General features: G+C 38.9%; 1 pseudogene; it reads right to left on the minus strand.

Moving 5' to 3' along the window:
* Positions 1–1858: 1858 nt before the first annotated feature.
* LOC101432759 (polycomb group RING finger protein 6 pseudogene) lies at positions 1859–4130 on the minus strand (annotated as a pseudogene).
* Positions 4131–10994: the final 6864 nt, after the last annotated feature.

The raw sequence follows: 10994 nt of genomic DNA on the forward strand, positions 1-10994 counted from the left end.
ACGTTATTGCTTCCCTTACTTACTCCTTGGTAAGTATATTTGTATCGAGGAAGGGAACCAGTGCTACCCCTCTAAGCCTCAGTTTCCCCACAAATAAAATACCTTTCTTCTGGGGTTGTTCCCCATCCTTCCATTAGACCAGAAGTCTCAGTCTTTCGGCTGGAGCTAGCGAGATTTGTTTCTGGAAAGGGCTAGAGGTTTGTGGGGGGAGGGGAGAAGTGTTGAGGAGGGACCTGGGGGGTTGTTGGGTGTTTTTTCAAAATCCTTTGTTTTAAAAGATCCTACATGCATATGATTTAAGGGCATAGAAGTGGAAAAGTAAGTGTCCGCCCATGGCCCCGCCCCCTTTCCAGTTCCCCACTGCCCACACCCCTCCCTTAGACCAGACGTCCAGTGGCGTCCAGTGACTTCGGCTGGACCAGGGTGGTGAGCCAGCATCCATCAAGGCCCTTGAAAAGGGCCGAGTGAGGGCAGGTTTTTACGGTGAGGAGGGACCTAGAAATTTGTTTAAAAACAAATCTTTCATGAATCTTCAATTGATCTTTAAAAAGTTTAAAATTTTTTAGGTTAAAATAAATTATTTAAATGTTAGGAAGAGATTTACTCGACTCACAAATCCTTTACAAAACAATTGCCAAGCCTTGTCCAGTCTTGTAATCATTTCTATACAGAGTTTGGAAATTTGGCTGTGAAATAGGGTGTACAAAATATTTCTTTTAGAAAACATCATAGTGTTAAGTTTTAACAAAAATAATGCTTAAAACTGAAGTCTTTGTATGCAAGTTAGTGAGCTCACAAACACCTTTATCCTTTATACTACTAAATCATGGGAAAATAAAACTTAACTGACTTAATGAGGAAACAAGTATTCTGTAAAGTTCTCAAATTCAACTAAAATTTGTTATTTTCAGAAGCAGAGGTATTCAACCACCACACTATATACTCAAATAAAATGAATGCTAATGAAACATTCAAATAAAAAGTAGGCATCCTTCATTGTAAAATATACTACACTATTACACTGAGGCTTATGGTACAGGTCACAAACCCTGTATCCTTCAGCCCTTTTAGAATTGAATAATATCTCTTCAGTGGCATTGCTTGTATTTAAAAAATACAAGTTCATTAGGGTCTGATGGGAGTGAAAGGTGGGGAGTTATTGCTCAATGGATACAGAGTATCTGTTTGGGATGATGAAAAATTCTAGAAATGGTGATATTCGTACAACACTGTAATGCAATTATGCCACTGACTTGGACACTTTAAATGAATAAAATGGAAAATTCCATGCTATGTACATTTTACCACAGTATTATATATATGTATATATATTCAAAATGTGATGATAATATGCAAAAGTGCCAGGTAGTTTGGTCTTTATCTGAGAGCACATCTGTAGTTTAACCTAGACTGGCTTTGTAGCTTCAGTTCAAAAGCATAGTTCTTTTCTAGAAGGATGAGTGATCAACTGATATCATCCCTGAGGATCCAACCACCAACTTGAAAGTGACATGGATCAATGATGAAGAAAACAATCATTCATATGCCTTAGAAATGAGGAAGCAAAATCAATATTAAAGTACTTAAAAGGACAAGGAATTTTCTTTTAATTCAATGTTTTGGAATTTTTCCCTTTAGCTATGGATGCTTTTTATATACAGTCTCATGTAAAATAGATGCATTCCATCATTCCAAGTTGTACTTATAAATGCTCTAGTTCTTGGTGCCAATAATTGATGTTATGACTCAAACAGTACAAAGTGGTAGCAAATTCATTTTTCTTGGAAATCTTTGTTGAGATGCAGTACTGCAGAGGTTGCCTCACTTTGCTTCCCTCCTCATAATACTCCTAGAATCTTCAAGTTATTTTCAGTAAAGAAATCACAAGACCATAATGAAAGACAAGCAGACCATCCTACATTGCCGTATCACCCATCATATGTCAGATTTCCCTTGCGGTCTGATACTACTCTGACAAGTAATCTACTTGTTGATATCTACTTGACAAGTTGGATCAAGACCCATTTTCCTTCTGAGGAATTATTTTTTCATGCCTAACAGTTGCCTCTCCTGAAACTCGTACAAATTTCTTTTTCCAATGGCTTAAACGGTCCTATGACTTCATTAGCACCAATGAACTCCAGTAATAAGGACAGTTTCAAGTTCATGTGGAATCTGAAACACTGATTCCAGGATTTTCTTACATCTTCCTTTGCTCAAAGGTTCTGGCTGTGGAGCAGCAGGTTTAGATACTTCTAGAGTCATACAGACTTTATAGAAATCACGCATTTGCTTTCGTTTCTCTTTCTACTGGATGGATCACTAATTTGTAGGCTATGTCTTGTAAACTTCTGAAGCTTATAAAGAGGTGTCTAATGTACTACTATGTTGCATTTTGGACATCTGTTACTATAGCAAAAATGACCTACAATGTAACTTTTACAAAATGTTTGAAGACTTTCTGTAATGTAGTAGCATCTAGTAAGAAACCTTTGCACGTGGAGCACAAGATGTGTGGGGTCAGCTAAGAGAGATTAATCAGGAGCACTTCCTCATCCCCCAAGTCTGGCAGGCATGCCTCTGGCCTCAGGGAAAAGTGGCCTCTCTCTTCCTCCTCTGCTTCTTCTAGTGCCTCATCCTTTTCTTGCAAGCAACCTCTCACATGGCCCAGGCTGTGCTCTGGTTCCAGGAGCCCCACCAGCTGAAGTCAGGGCCTGCAGGGAGTGGAGAGTTCTCGGCCTTGGCCTTGGCCACCCTCACTGTGGAGACCCCCTTCCTGAGACCCACTGAGGTGAGGTGGCGGGATAGCACAGGAGTTCCACCTGACGCCCTCCAAATCTTGTTTTTTAAAAGGTAACACATGCATTTGGTGACAATTTGGAAAAATTTTAAAAAGGAATAGTGTAAAAAGTAAGTCACTCTCCCTCTGTTGTACCCAAATTCCTCTTCCGTAAAGAAAATATTTTTAATTTCTTGGATGGCTTTCCAGAGTTAGTGTAAGTGAAAGCAAGCACCTTGGGAGTGGTAGGTAGATGTGTGTATATCCTTCAGTCCCCCAAAATGGTAGCATTCCTTATTGGTATATGCAGAGCTGCTATATTCTTACTGGATGCAGACTTTAATGATATAGATGTATCATGGTTTATTTCACTGATCCCCTTAATGGATATTTAGCATCCATGCTTTTAGAACAATATTGCAGTGAATATCTGTATACAAACTTCATAGCATACATATGCACTTTATTTGGCTAGATATTGCCAAAATGCCTATGAACAGGTTTAATAATCTACACACTTCTACTAGCAACATGGGGGCAGGGTCTTAAGTAAAACTTGAAAACTGAATGAGTCCACATAGAAAGCAGGCAGCTCTCAGAAGGACCTTAGTAAATGAGGCCCCTTTCTTTCCCCTCTTCCTGCCTCTATCCCATTGCAGCCAGAAATCCTTGGAGACTACAAAGCTTTTAAACTTCAAGGAATACCAAGGAAGTCACTGAAATCTTGGGGTAGGAGGCTATTTGGTATCTAGTTTTCCCTTCTTACCTTTCTTTTTTAGGAATCATCTTCATATGCTACCATATATTTTTCCTACCTCCACTGGGGATTTTTATCTCTGCATCACACATAAGAAAACTGAAGAACAAAGTGGTAAAATGTCCTTGTGCAGGTCTGGTATATGACAGAGCAAAGACTCAACTCAGATGTGACTGTGAGAGAGTTCGAGCAACTGGCAAAGTTAGATAGATCACAGTCTACACAAGACCGTACTCACTCCTAACACCAACTGCAAATTCAGGGGGTTCCCCCAAACCATCCACATGTTGGACAATTCACTAGATAAACTCACAGAACTCACTGAAAGCAGCTGTTATACTCATGGAAACAGTTTATTAGAGGGGAGGTACAGATTAAGTTCAGCCAAAGGAAGAGGCACAGAGGGCAAAGTCCAGGAAGATCAAAATGGAGCTTCTGGTTGTCCTCTCCCAGTGGGGTCAGGACAGCGTTACTCTCCTGTTATCTATGTGTGACAATATGCACAGAATATTGCCAACTGGGGAGCCTCACCTGCACCTCAGGGTCCAGAGTTTTTCTTGGGACTGCATCTCGTAGGCATGCCTGGCCACCCATGTGGCTTGTCTCAGTCTCCGGCCCCTCTAGAGGTTCACTATATGTGTGACTCAAAGCTCTGCCCTAAATTACTTGTTACTCTCTGGCCTGACCCAAGGCCCCCCACCATTAATCATACTGATAGGGTGGCCAGAAGCCTCCACTCTAAATCACAGTCATCATCCGGCTAGCCCAAGGCCCCCACACAAAGTCAGCCCTAGTAGGCATGACATTCCAAGGGTTTAGAGATGACCTCCCAGATGCTGAGGACAAAGGCAAGACCTCTTTTTTGGCAAAGTTAAATTCCTTACTATACAGACTGACTCCAAAATCTAGATTTTGTTGTAACTGTGATTCTTTGTATTTCTTTATGTTTTGTATTTTTGCATGTTGTGGCCAGTTTTTATTTCATTTCCTTTATATCCCTTTTCAGTATTCTGTGAAACACTTGTTAAAATGTTAGAACCTCAGTTGTGATCATTGCAAAGGGAAAAATTAGGAAACCTTTTATAGAGGAAGTAGTCATAGGAGTAATTTAAAACAAACCAAAGATATTGCTCTGCAGAACTCCAACTGCTCTCTGAAGAAACTGGGTATGCAAAATAGAAGGCCTTACCTACTCTCCACGTCAGAATGGGTTTAGGTGTGCAGGATAAAGACATGAGAGTGAATTAGTCTGCATAAAAATGAAAGAATAATTTCAAATGTTAGCAGGGGAGGGAACCTGGGAGAGAACAGAAAGGAACCAGGAGAATGAGGCACCACATACGTAGAGAGGAGAGTTGAGGTTCCCCAGAACCAGAATAGCCCAAAGTGGACTTTAGAGAAAAACAATTAAGAGAGGTGTTTAAATAATTTGCCATGGGCACTTCTCTCCCTCTTGCCACCTTTAAAAGTATCTTTGTAATAGAAGCTACCTTGCTCATTAACGCTTTCCTGTGAAAGCAGGGGTGGGGGAAACTTGGCAATGGGAAAGGGCTGAGGTTCTATGTCTTGCTTGATGTAAGGCAAAGTCACATTATGAAGGGAAGCCAGAGTTGAAAACAGAAGAGATTCTGAAAGGGTACGGCTCTGGAAATTAACAAAAACTCTTGGGGAAATGCCAGACTTTCAAGGCTATGAAATTGGAACGATCAAGCTAGAACTTTGAGTTAAAGCTGAACCTTGCTCTGAATATATAGGGTATATATAGAGAATTATATTAAAATGTATGTAAATGATATGATGAAAGGTTGGAATTAGAAAAGAGCATGGCCCAGAGAATGATGGAGGGATGCAGGAGGGCCAGGACAGATGCCAGGTCCTATTGATGTGGGCTATGGGTGGAAGGCTCTTTGTCTCTTCAGAAATAACTAAGCTGTTTGACTTGTGTCTCTTCAGAAATAACTAAGCTGTTTGACTTGTGTCTCTTCAGAAATAACTAAGCTGTTTGACTTGTGGGTGTGGAACGGTAAGAGGCTGCAGTCCTGCCCTTAGGGACGGTGACAGCAGGCTCCAGTCCCAGGAAATGTTTAACAAAGCAAGGGCTATAAACTTTAAGTATTTAGGGGAAATGCAAAAACCAAGGCTTATCTAAAATGTCTGGAGTCCTTGCTAAAAGCTTACCTAAGATGTGAAAGAGATATATGCTAATTGAAGCCTATTGAGAACTGAAACAAAGGGACCATTTGGCCTTTCCTCTCTGTATAAAAGACGTTTGAAAATCTTGTTCCGGGCTCGGGATTCAAACAGAAAGCTCCCGAGTCCGGCCGGCCGTCAATAAACCATTTTTCCTTCTCAAAATCATTCCTGAGTCCTGGCCTCTCTATACTCAAATAATTGAACTTCTCTTAAATTCCACAACATTAATGGCGACCACGAAGGGACAAAAATGAAGGCCAGAGACGGTAGCATTTTGCTGCCCCTTCCAAATCCCCGAGGAAGCCGGGAGGACTCGGGTGAACCCCAAATCTGGGCGCCCCTGGATTAAATTTAATCCAGAAAAGATGTGGGCTCCACCAGAATCTTCCCGACAAAATCAAGGGGCAATGGAAGGTCTGAAGAGAAAGATTCTGGGAACGAAAAAGAGCTCCGAACAGGGAAGAAGGTAAGACTCCCCGGGTGAGCAGAGTCTGGAAGGCCCTAGCTTTAATTGCTAGGAAGGGGAGGCTGATCACCTCCCGAGAGAACCCTAGTAGCCCCAGAAGGCTGGGGGGAAGCCGTTCTCTCTAGGCTTGGGAAAAGGAGGAAAAACCGGGGAAAAGCCCTGGTGTTTTGGGTTTGTCTAACTGCATGTTAGAATCTGGTACTGGTCTTATATCCACTAAAGGAGTGGAGTCTCGATTTTAATAGGAAGGGTATTTATAGGTTCGAGTCCTAATATCCTGGAAATTGGTCTAGATTAAGGAAAACAAAACTTGGTTACAGGAAAATGGATCGGCTTTTCTGGTGGAGCTTGGTCTGGGTGTAAAGTTTAAACAGTGGAAAAGTCTAGCTGAAATCTTTTGTTATGGTGCTAATTTGTGAATGAATTTGCTTTATACCAAATGTTAAGTGTTCTGAGGTTTGTGATGGCTGTGGGGGCAGCCGTGGTGAAAATAAATATATAAACTTGTGAGTCAGATTAGTGACCTTTGTGCTTCTGTCTGTGTCAGCTCAAGGCTAGTGTTGGAGTTGTGTCCTTATGTAGAGTGGAATTACATGCTGAGCTGGAGCCCTCCCTTGCCATTGGCAAGGGGGTGAAATGATTCTGGGGCAAAAGCTGAGGAGTCTGGATGTTTGCGGAGTCTAGATGTTTGTGCATGCTCTGCTGTCTTGTCTCTGGTCTGGCCCTTTGCCGGGGCTTGGAGGCCATCTGTGTCCGCGCCAAGCACCCAAGTCTGTTGGGAATGTCCCAGTCAGGGCGGCTGGGTTCCTGGGAGAGTTGCCAAATTTGAGTAGGTTCTGTCTGCCCATTTTGGCTGAAAGCTGGAAAGGGGTGAGCGGCTTGCCCCTTTCCAGTGAGTCCACCCTTCTATTCATAAGCCGCATTCCTGTTTGTTGTGCACCCGACTGCCTGGAAGGGGGGGAAGTGAAGGAGGTGAAAAGCAGAATCAGAATAAATGCAGTAAAGTTCCCTCCTTAGGGTGTCAAAGCCAAAATACGTTTGCATTCTGCTCAGGTTCTTAGAAGGTATTGTAGTAACCTTAAGTAAGAGAATGTTCTGTGAAGGTAAAATTCGTGTTAAGGGTATAAATATAAAAGTTTTACAAAGCATTGTTTAAGGTATTTAAGTGGCTAATTGCAGAAAGTCATTATTTAACAAAACTGAATTGATAATAATAATAATAAAAGGCAATTTTATAACAAACTTATTCGGCAGCCAATCTCCCCTGCCAACTTACTTCCAAAAAAACTGTTTCTGGTATTACATGCTACTAAGTATTTAAAGTGAAGAAAAGTTCATTATTTTAACAAACTTGTTTAGTATTAATGGCAATTATATGTTGTAAGAAGTTTGCCTGGTAACTCAGTATGTGGGATATATGGAATGTGTTTTTATTGTTAAGGAAACAGAAGATGATTTTGTCCTAAGATAAAATGATTGATTATTGGAAAGAGTAGAGTGTGGGACAGAACCTGAATGAATACTGAAAGTGTAGAAGGTTTGTGGAAGGGAAATTTTTATGATTAAATTGAGTAAGATCAATATACAAAGAAAATATTTTATCAATAGCTTCTTGTGCTTTAACCTCATCATATCCTCAATGTTTGAAGAAGAGTCTTACCTCTTTTAAAAGAACATTTTATGTTCTAGAAATCAAATCCTGAAAAGTAGCCTTTTATTTCAAACTAACTGCAAGAGATTTATTCTTTCACTTTAAAGGAAAAATTAAAGTAATGGTTAAGTTCATTTAATATGTTATAAGTTGAATGAAAGGTATTTAAAGGTGTTATAAAATTAATAGGTTTTAAAAAATTAATAAAAACTGTAACTAAGAGTTAAAATCATTTATAAATGCATTTATATTGTAAAACAGTGGAAAGACAATAACTGAGATTATAGCTGGGTGAATTTAGCCTGAAACTATTATTTAAGTGTAAATTCTACACTAACCTTTCCTTTGTTTATGGTTGCTTCAGGCCTAACCTCGCCCTTTGCCTTTGCCTGTGGTTATTTCATAATTGAGAAGAGCTGGGACATCACTGTCTCCTCTTCTGGTATTAGTAACCCTTTCTCTCATGAATTCAAGTGTAAACTAAATAAATTGCTGCCTGATAGAATAAGGTTAAATGACCACTGGAGTTTTATTATCTCCAAAACCAAAAGGGGGGTGGAGGGGGAGAAGTCTCCTGCCTTGACGGTCAGTGTTCCTAAGAGTGGCAATTCATGAGAGAAAGCAGTCTGTCTCCCTGAGGCTTCAAATAGCCTCAGTAAATATATATAAAACTAATCTTGTTGCTTATCCAAAATTCTGCTAATTTCAAGGTAAAATATAAAGTTCTAAAACAATGGTGCTAAGGCATTGAGAACATTTTGGTTATTACAATCCATTAAGTAAGAAGGAAAATTCTTGTGGTAAACTGCATGGTCATAGTGCAAATTAAGAAGAGTTTCAAAAGTCTTTGAAAAGTTTAAAGTAACTAAAGTCATGTTGTTGTGTCAAACTATTCATGTCTGCCTATTTGCTCAAATTGTTGAGGTTAAATATGCAGTTATATAAGTAATATGTATTTCTGGACCCCTAATTAATTAAGTTAAACAGTATATAAAATAATGCAAATTACAAGTAATATCAATGAGTTGTGTTTGTGTCTAACTCTTTGTGTCTGCCCATTTTTTAAAAAAAAGCTCAATGTATGTCTTCATACATCAGGATAATATCAAATTAACAAATAAAAATTCTTAAAAGAGGTCTATTCAAATTGTTAAAAATTAAATATGCAGTTATATTTATAATTATTCTTAAAGCCCAAATTGAACTAAGCAGGATGAAAAAGTCATAGAAATCTGATTATGGAAACAATTGAGAAAGGGCCTCCTCTTTGCAAGAGCTTTTAAGGCAAGACTAGGTGTGGCAGATTAAACCTATCTACTAGGCTAGGGAATTAAGAATCAGTTTGCCTGGTAATTTCCCAGTTTAAACCTTTGTCAGCCATAAATTGGAAAAAAAAAAAAAAAACAAAACAAAGATTAGGTTAATTTTCACAGAAGAAAAATGTTGATGTAACCTGGCGGCCTGCTGCCTCAGTCTCCCACTCCCGGGTTGGACAGCAGTGGAGGAGACCAGTTTAGGCCAGTCCTATGGGCAGTGGAAGGATGCCCAAGAAGGAGCTAACTAAGTCGGTGCCATTTCAGCACTAAATTCTATTCCTTATTTGACAAAGGGGGGGAGCAGGTAAAAACTAAAATGGTTGGAATGTGATAGAAGAAGCAGTTAAATCAAACTTTTGCATGGGAAAGTTAAATCTCAGATAAGCTGTAACTTCTGAAGTATCCAATCTATGGAAAAACAGGAAGAGCTTGCATGCTAGGCTTAGGGGTATAAATTGTGTCATTTTTCTTTGTTCGGGGCACCAGCCATATCTGGCTCTGCGCCCCTTCTTGCAAGATTGAGAATAAAGTATTTTCTTCTCCACAATCTGGTGAGCCTTATTTTCTTCCAGAAGATTTCTTTCCAATGAAATAAGGTAATTAGTGGCTCTATTAACAAATTTCAGTAAGTAAAGGAAAGTCCATAAAAACTATGGAGAGATCTTTCCTGGGTTATGATTTTAAAAAATTAAGTAATTGTGTAATGTGTTTTAAAACCTGGTAGTCAGTATGCATGTGTTTTAAAACCTGGTAGTCAGTATGCTTTTAATTTAATAATTTTGATAACTTAAAGAAAAGAAGTTTTTAGCTTCCTGTAAGGGAAAAAGAGAACATTCCTTGCATAAACTATAATGGTTTCAATTTTATTTAACTTGAGTGTAATCTCCCATAGTTAATTTATAAACTAAATTAACATATGTACAAAATCTTTACAGTAATGAAAATTGTAAGTGAAAATTGTAAGTTCACATTGGTGAAATTAGGCTAAAGGGAAAAGATTGTAGATATGCTCTCTTAAATAGAGAGTAAATTTCTTTCATTGGTAATTGTAATTTAGTAAGTTTATTTAAACATGAGGTGTCTAGTCAATGCGGTTATAGTCAATTATAAAGAGTTTGTAAAACATCTTCCAAACTGAAAATGTTTAAATAATTCTAGTTGTAGAAGTCATTGTTAACTAAAGAAACTTAGATTGGTATTGGTAGCAGAAATAACTTCATGATAATAAACCTGTCTGAAGGCCACTGCAAAATACACATTTAAGTAAATGGTAATAAAAAGTTGTCTTGATTCTATTGGAAATATTCTGTTTTCATTCTAACAATGAAAAGTATTTTTCCTCTATTACTAAAGTAAAGTACCTACTGTTATCTTCATAGTAAAATTGTGTAAGTAAATAGTCATTTGATATATGTATTGCGTTAAGTTGTTTAAAATATATATAAAACAAGGAATAAACTTTAACATTGTCAAACTCTTGTGCATTCGAACCAGGCCTTGTATACATTACAGGTGGCCTCTCCATGTGAGTTATTGGCTAGGCTGGTCACTGACCCCTCAATTAAAAATATGTGCTATATCAGTCTCTGGTTCTGCTCCTGAAGTCGATGGAAACTATATTGCAGTTTCAAGCTCCTGCAGCCAATAATGACTCGGTACAGCCAAGTGTACAATGGATATCGCCTCCAGACTGGCACTGTTCCATGGTGCCAGAGAGCACTATGCACCAGGCTAGTAGAATACTGGAAAATCTCTGGAATACTGGAAGGATGCTGCAACTTGCTCACTGCGTTGAAGAACATGCTAAGTGGAGCCATGATACCAGGAGACTG

The sequence above is a fragment of the Dasypus novemcinctus genome, chromosome 2 (genome assembly GCF_030445035.2).
Source record: "Dasypus novemcinctus isolate mDasNov1 chromosome 2, mDasNov1.1.hap2, whole genome shotgun sequence".
Lineage (NCBI taxonomy): Eukaryota > Metazoa > Chordata > Mammalia > Cingulata > Dasypodidae > Dasypus > Dasypus novemcinctus.